The following is an 8,515-nucleotide window of genomic DNA, read 5'->3' on the forward strand; positions in this document are numbered from 1 at the left end:
TTAAAAAGAGAATTTTTAAACAAAAAAAATTCCATCTACACTGGCATTTTCACATCATTTACAAAAGTATCTCTGTCCACACTAAAACAACTAAAAATGCATATGAAGTAGATGTTCGCCTGCACTGGGCATGGATCAGAGGAAAACTCCTTGAAGGGTTGGTAATGCTGCCATGGGGTCTACTGCAAATCTGTAAATTATTAATCTTTTGCACATATATGCAGCATTCTCACTGTCCAAAACACAATTTAGATGCACACGGGTAAGCAACACGATCAGCGCCATGGAAAGCAACTCTTCTGTGTCCAATATGTTGAAATACGTTTTTCGTCCATGAAGGGTTACCATGCTGGGAATTAGACATGGTAATGAGCAGGTTCCAGTCGGGGAAGGGCCAGGTAATAAGTACAAAGTCTGCATTTTTGAAAAAGTGTATTTTTGCCTATTCCCATTACAATACTGGGGTCGTATGTTAAGAATTATATGGCTCTGAGAAGCATTTTCAAAATTCTTTGTTTTCAGGAATTGAAAATTGTGGATGAAAGGCAAAATACAGAGACTAGAGTCTGCTATTTAAACAAAAATAGAGTAGTGTGTACAGGGCCCAATTCCTGGTCTAGTATAATGTAAGCTAAACCTGCAACGTAGCCCATCTCATCATCTACATTGTTCTGAATTCACTCAATCATCGGTCTTGGTAACTCTGTGAAGCTTAAGACAGTATTACAGTTTACTGGCCTATTTAAAACTTTACATATATTTATGTGGCTGACACCTTTATCCAAAGCAGCATACAACATTTGAGATACATTTGGTTACATTTCTTTTTCCATTTAAAGCACAGCAGGTGAAACAGGATCACAAAGTGTTAGTGGCAGGATTTGAACCCACAAACCTCAGGGTTTGAAGTCCAAAGCCTTAACCAATGTGCCTCACTGCTGACCTAAAAATAATAACATACAGACTGCATTGAGAAATACACACAAATAAAAGAAAAAGTAGATAGCCATCCATTTATATTCTGAACTTACTTTTCCCATTTCAATCCCATTATGGGGAGCTCAGATCTTTAATGGCAGCATTGGGCTCAAGGCAGTCCAATGCCCAGTGCACACATTCACAGTTAGCAGTTAACTGAACCTGTCCAACTCTAGTACCAGAATCTTTACACCACTCATATACATTTTAAATAAATTAGGCCCATTTTTAACATGGATGTCACAGTGGCTCACGACTACAGGGAATTGGCAGCCTACTCACTACTTATGTACAACGTGTACAGTTCTTGTGTCTGTGCTCTGGTGTTCAACCCAAAGATGAACAAATTAGATCACTTAGTGACAACAGACTGCTGTCCTGTCCGGGGGTAACCTCTGTTTTGTACCAGATGCCGTCAGGCGAGGCTCGGGCACCCAACAATACTGAACTAGATCAGACAGGTTCAGTACTTGGATCAATGGACGGATAGATAGATAGCTAAAAGGATTCATTTTTCTATAATGATAACACTTCCTGTGAATGTATAACTTTTATTTAGCTTATTTGATCATAGTTCAAAATTGGCAGTCAACTTTATTAACTACAGTGTACACAGAAAGAATGTATCCGGAGTTCAGATCCGCTTTGATCACCTTGTTTTTCTTTAAACGGATGTTGATAAGGTTTTGAACCCTGCAGGGCAAAAACTGAGTACAAGCAGCCTTGAAGAGCATTTGTCAAACAGAGGTCACCTATAGACAAACTGATGTTTCCTGTCCTTGGTGAAGGGTAAAGTTGTGAATGGTTGAGGGAAAATCAGTAATCAAAAAGTCCAAAGATGAAAAAAAATATTAATAAAAGTTTGCAACGATGGAAACACAACGTTTGGAAAGGCACGTCTTGTGTGATGACATTATCATAAGGCAGTAACCAAAAATTCCTTGTTTTAATTAAAGCAGTTACATTTGCTCAGCCCCACTGACCACAGGAAATGAACAGTTTGGCAAAAAGTTAGAACTAGTTAATATGTTAAAAATGTCGTTGCCAAGAACTGGTATAAGACTGGTTAGGAACCTTATTCTTTAACACTATTTATCCAAGTCAGTAGCTAATAATGGAAAAACTTGCAAAGGCAGGTTCATAAACAGCATGGAAGATAAACCCTCAGTCTACAACTGTGAAAATCATAATCATCTCTGCATGTAGTGTAGTTCATTGAATTCAAACAAACTCCTAATAATCAATTACACAGGCAATTAATGGCAGACATTAATAGCAATCATTTATTCAACTAATTTTCATGTCCCCACTTAGTCAGAGACCAGCCATGAGAGAGCAGACACAAGGCAGGAATAATCAGTAAAACTCGCACACCCTCACACCTTCACTCGTGTTGGGCCAATTCACTGTCAATACGTCACGTGAACAAAAGGAGAAAATACAAACTGCACATATTTAAGATAACATAGCTACAAAACAAGGCAGCATTAGAGCACTGCTAGATAATGACCCCGTCCACATTACTGCCCTAAACTAATTTATCTATTTGAATTTCACATAGGGTCTTTCATATTTAGATGATAGTGAAGTGGAAGAACCAGTCAGTATGGAGGTTGCAGAAAGGAAAAGGTGTCAGAGAAAAAATGGCTGGCCTTACAGGGCCTTAAAAGCAAAGAGGACAATGGAATTACATGTCATCATGCCAGTATGAGAAGATTGATAGGTCAGGTGGTAAGACATCCTGTGTTTTTGTGCTGGATGCCCCTGAAGAGTGATAAGCAGGGGCATCAGGTTTAAAGAGACAGAAGGAAATCCTGGGTGGAACTTGTCATGTTCATCTAATATGCTAAACTGGTGACCAAGCAGAGGAAGAGAGAGAGAGAGAGACTAGAAAATAAACATCAGAGCTAGCAATACATCCTGGCCACCAGTGGGTGCGTGTTCCTAGCAGGCAATGAATCAGAATGTCATCCCTCTCATAATACGGCCAGCATAAATGTTCCCTTTCCAGTCTGACACTTAAAGGTTAGCTGAATGCACAGTAGTGCAAGGACACCGAGAGTCGCCAGTGGGAGTTGAAGTCCGATGTCCCTGCTCACCCTGAGGCTTGGTAGGAAGTGAGCCCAGGCTGGAGGTCATTAGGAGAGACTAACTAAATGTGGAGTTGGATGGAAAGAAAGGATAAACACTCAGCTGGAATGAGTAGCACAGGCAGAGGTAGAGAGAGATGTGGAAAGGCGCATTTGAACATTTGGTACTAGTGGGTAGGCAAGTGGATAAACCAACCTGCCTGGCAAACATAGCACATAGGCACAGGTAGACAGCAGAGTTTGTTTTCAGGTACTGTATAGGATGGTCCAGATCTAACTATGCAACTTCTAATGCAATGCAATAATTGCATAATTAGATCTGGACCAGCCTGTATGTTTGTTTCTATTTGTTCATCCCTTCCTTGCGCTTACCCTTATAATAAGATTTTTTTGTATACTCTTCCTGCCTTGATGACATTCTTGGTTGGAAGGTCAGTATGAGGACAGCCCTTAATGTTTATACTAAATGTTTCAGAATGGCGACATCTTACTACACATTTTGCTTGGTGCCCTCCTCTGCCATAATCTTCTATGGGGGTGGAGCGAAAGCTTTAGATTCATCAAAAATTTTCATCTATTGTTTTCGATGGATCTCGAAGTTTTAGGGTCCCCTGATACCAAAAACAGCATTATCTCGATGATGGATGTGTGTGTGTGTGTCACAGTTTTCTTGAGGATGGTCTAGAGCTGAAATGGCTGGACGGAAAAATGCCAAACTCGAAACTTAAGCCAGTTATGAAATGACAATGTGCTGATTAGTTTTTGGGCCAAATCGTGCAAGAGAAAGAGGCACTCTAGAGGAACCCTCAAATGCTATAATTCTGCAATTAATTATGAATTATTCCCATCAATTGCTATCGTAATGACCTATGTTATGATCAGAAAGATCAGCATCTGAACGGTAAATAATTACTGAAATGTTACAGAATAATTCAGGTAACTTGGTTCCTAGGGTGCCAAGCCTACTGACGCTCATGTCCACATTTTTTCTTAATTGTTGTGTTTATTCCTATTTCATATAACAGATGCTTTTCCCCTTTTTTTCTGACCCTTTTTGTCAATGCAATCACATGCAGTCAGATTAAGAAGCTCAATACTTGGTCATGGATGGAAGAAATAATGACATCCAAAGCTGCACCCAACAGTTCATCCTGGTTACATAGACTTCATTCTGGCCAGCTTCCCTAAACCACCAGGTCTGCTATATCTATCTTCATTTAAAATGTCACTACTTGACTGTTTTAACTGACAAATGTTACTTGGCCTTCCCATCTGCTATCATTAAAATACTTCAGATAATAAAATTTACTAAATTGCTTCCATTTCTCTCGTTTGGGATTCTTACATGGTGCCTCAGAAGTTGCTTAAGAGGTTACTTGGAGTGAAAGCTTTCCTTTAATCACAGGTGAATTGGGGGCCATTTCCTGTGAATCACAGCTTTTCATTGCATGGTAATTTTTGCTTCTCGCTTTCAATAAATTGCTGTGGGTTGTTAATTTGTCACAGTAACACTGCAGGAGATTCATGGGCTGACATTTGCTATTTCTGTTGGAGAATCCAAAAAATGAACTGTTCCAAAGCCTTTAGATTTCAAAAAACTCCCCAAAGACTCCGAGAGCACAGACAATAGCCATTTCTAACTATATGAGGGACTCTGGTTTTAAAGCATACGACAGCAAATCTGAAACCAATAAAGTCACACTGGAATAGGTTTCTTACATGCAAACATGCATAGATGTGAAAAGAAGGCCACTGAACTGAAAGGGCATTCTAATGGGCAGGTCAGCCACTCCAGTGGAAAATCAGGGTTCTTTAAATTTAAGGGTTATTTTTAACAGCCTGATCTGACCTTGACCTGATAAATTTATCTTTCACTCATATATTTTGGAACTCTATGTTTTCAATTTCCTGTGGTTGTAGGTCTTGTGACAGGATTCCAGAATCTATTCTAGATCAAAGCCTCTGCACAGAGTGTATCACTTGCACCTTGACCAACACAAAGGAAATCTTTTGAAAAACTTAAAAGTAACAGAGTGCATACAGTAATGCCCGGAAACTGAATTGTTTTAAATAGTTTAATTCAGTGAGAGAAATTTTTTTTTGATGGCACAGAAAAGTCCAAGGATGCCTGGCAAAAGGCAATAAGACCAAAACGTCGCAGCAGTGTGACCCTAGGTGGACTGGCGCCTTATTGCTACTTTAAGGGATTCCTCAGCTAGTATGCTGCTTTGGAGACCTGGCCTTACAAGGTCCACTGAAGGGTCACTAAAAGGATTTCTACATTGGGGTCTATGTAGCCCAAGAAAAGCCCTGATCTCAGTGCCAATGTATTGTCTTGAGCAGAAATGAGCTCAGCATAGAATACAATCTACAAACATAGACAGACGTCATTCACCTTACAGAGGTTACAATTTTTATCCTCAACACCCGCTTGAGTCTTCAGGCGGGACAACTCCTCGGATTGACAGTTAAATTGACGCAGCACTCGACATTGCACTCAATCCACTGTTGCACTGTCTCTAAGCTCAAAACTCAATGAAAACTAATCTCCCACCCACTTACTCCCCACGTTCCTCCATCAAACACTTTGGTGTCACAGAGCTCAAAGTTCTCGAAAGTCGAAGACTCCCTCCACACCCACCTAGACACTCACTTCACCAGAATAATGCACATTATGCACTTGCCTCTTTAGCTGAACCACTTAAACAAACACTTTCCTGGCCTGAAAATAACGACATCTTTCCACCTTTGCTTTGAAAAGTACAAGATTTAATCTGTTACACCCAAGCCTGTACAAACAGATTTCAACTTAAACAACAGAAACACTCAGCACAGACACGTCTTTCACCTTCTACCACCACCATTAACTTCTCCTGATGACTCAACAACCAGTGTTAACCTGTATTAAAGTAAGAAAAATACAGACAAAACAAAAATAAAAAATACTACAAATGAAACCGTGATGGAACAGAATTAACCCACATTTTCTCTATACTTCATGGAGATGCAGTTTTTAAAAATGTGCTACAAACACAGCAACAGAAGGCAGCGCTTTTCAGTGAGTAAAGTTAACTAACTTTTATTTTTCGGTTGGTGGATGTTTCTTCAAATCCACTGTATAGTAAGTTATTAAAAATGTTAGACTTTGATGTCAAAATTTCTACCAGTTTTTTTGCTTGAAAGGGATTAAATCCCCTTTATAACATTACCATCTACTGCTAATGATGCTGTCCTGTAGTCGTCTCTTCCACACCATACACTCCCCAACTGCCCCCATAGGTGTCTTCCTCAGTCCGTGCACCCAAGCCTTTACAAATAGGATGAAAGTTATAGAACAATACAAACTATAACCACAGACAGATGTCATGCAGCTTCCACAACTTAAAGTGCTTCTTCATACCTTTTACACAACACCACTGTCGTTATTACACAAACTACTTCAGGCTTTTCTTTTAATATTTCACATCACATTCTTCCATTGCATTGCCATTGTGTTTCCCATGCTGTTTTCTTTATTTCGGTAGCACTGTTCTTTCATTTTAGACTTCCATGTTTCATCACCTCTGACCACATTTTCCATTGCCTTTTTTTGAGGACCACACAAACACAATCTCAGTATCAACAGCTCCATAGCTTTGACATTGCTCAGAGCCACTGTGGATAATCCCCCTGGGCATAGTGCTTACTTCTTCAAAATTCATATTCAGGTGTATCATTCTATTGGTGGACTTCATCCCTTTCAGATCTCTTTTATTTGAGGACTGGAGGTCTGCATGTTCCAGTAGTTTAACAGTATTTTAATATAAATTCATGCATTTGGGTCATTGAGAGCATACAGCTGGACAACATGAATGGTGGATTATGCAACATGAGTAAAGTGAGATTTTTTCATGAACCTTTTTATATCTCTTGCTGTTGGTCACCATAGACATGTCTTATATCAAAAACTTGGTTATCTCCTTTCTGGATGAACAGTAAAAAGGTGTTGGCTGGACTTCTATTCTGGTTCATTGAGTCAGGAGCAGGGTTTGAGTTGAAATCATATTGTGAGAAGAATGTGACAAGTCTCGATTCACATAGTTTCACAGAACTGACACAAATTCGTTCACAGGCAAATTCACAATTGTAAAACACAAAACTCACTAAAGAGTTTTTCTGGGGTGTTAAATGTTTTTAAATACTGCACACTAAAACACACCCTCACAGAAAACTCAGTACATGGAAAGTAGCTGCTGTCAAAATGCCCTGTCATTACATAACAAACGTTTGAATGTCACTGTGAATATGCTTTCATGCAAATTGTTTTGCTCACCACTAGATATGAAGTACAGAGAAAGAAAGAAAGAAAGAAAGAAAGAAAGAAAGAAAGAAAGAAAGCAAAGCAGTCAGGACATAAGTGACATTGCTTTTATTTGTAATGCCACCCCATGTAGCAGACATGGTTTAATTGTATAATTTTCTGTTCTTCTTTGCCTCCCTTTATTGTGTGTTTAATTATGATTACCATATTTATAAAAGTGCTTTCTCTGGCATTATCTCGGTGTGGAGGGATTCCAAAGCTGAGCTTTTCCTACTACTGTGCTATATATATATATATATATATATACCAGGGGGGCAAGCCCCCCCTGCGCCTTCAGCGCCCATCGTCCAGTTGTGGCCAGAATGTTAGTATTCTATAAATATGTAAAAGAAAAATGAATTTGTATTTAACGGAGTAAAAATCATGAAATGAAAATAAAATATTTACTCTCTTACCAATTGGAGTATTCCCTTTAAACTGAGGTCCACAATGCTCAATGAGTACTTATAAGAGACTAAATAAATGATGCATTCGTTTTAACTGACATTCTTATAAACCACGACTTTCTTGATATTTTAGTTTATAATTTAAAAATGGAATAAAAATCTGAACATCTAACAACATCACATTAAAGTTTGATAAATTCTGAAAAGAATGATACCAAACATATATATGTAGGTTTTAAAATAAGCCCGATTTAAAGCGTGACAAAAAAACGTGACATAAAAATGTGACATAAGATCGTTGCACTTTTAGGCTTACGATTTTATATATATATATATATAAAGGGAGAGAGAGATGTATGTAGTATGGGTACCACTTCCACTGCAGAGTACATTCACATCTCATTTATAGAATTCATTATGGGATTTGTGCCAGTAAATCCTGCTAGGCACACAACACATTCTCTGCTTTGTTGCTTTCTCTGTGGAGTTTTTTGTGTCCATGTATGTTTCCTTTACATTTTTCCCCAGCAATCAGAGTGACTGATAAATTTGAAATTCTCCAGTATGATTCAGGGTGGGCATAACATTTTATAGACTGATGTCCCATCCAGGTTTTGTTCCTGTTTTATGCATGGTACTGGCGTGACAAAATTCAGCACCTAGTACACTGTGCACATTAAAGCAGACTTAGAAAAAAAGGT

This window comes from Erpetoichthys calabaricus, chromosome 2 (assembly GCF_900747795.2).
Source record: "Erpetoichthys calabaricus chromosome 2, fErpCal1.3, whole genome shotgun sequence".
NCBI classification, from domain to species: domain Eukaryota; kingdom Metazoa; phylum Chordata; class Cladistia; order Polypteriformes; family Polypteridae; genus Erpetoichthys; species Erpetoichthys calabaricus.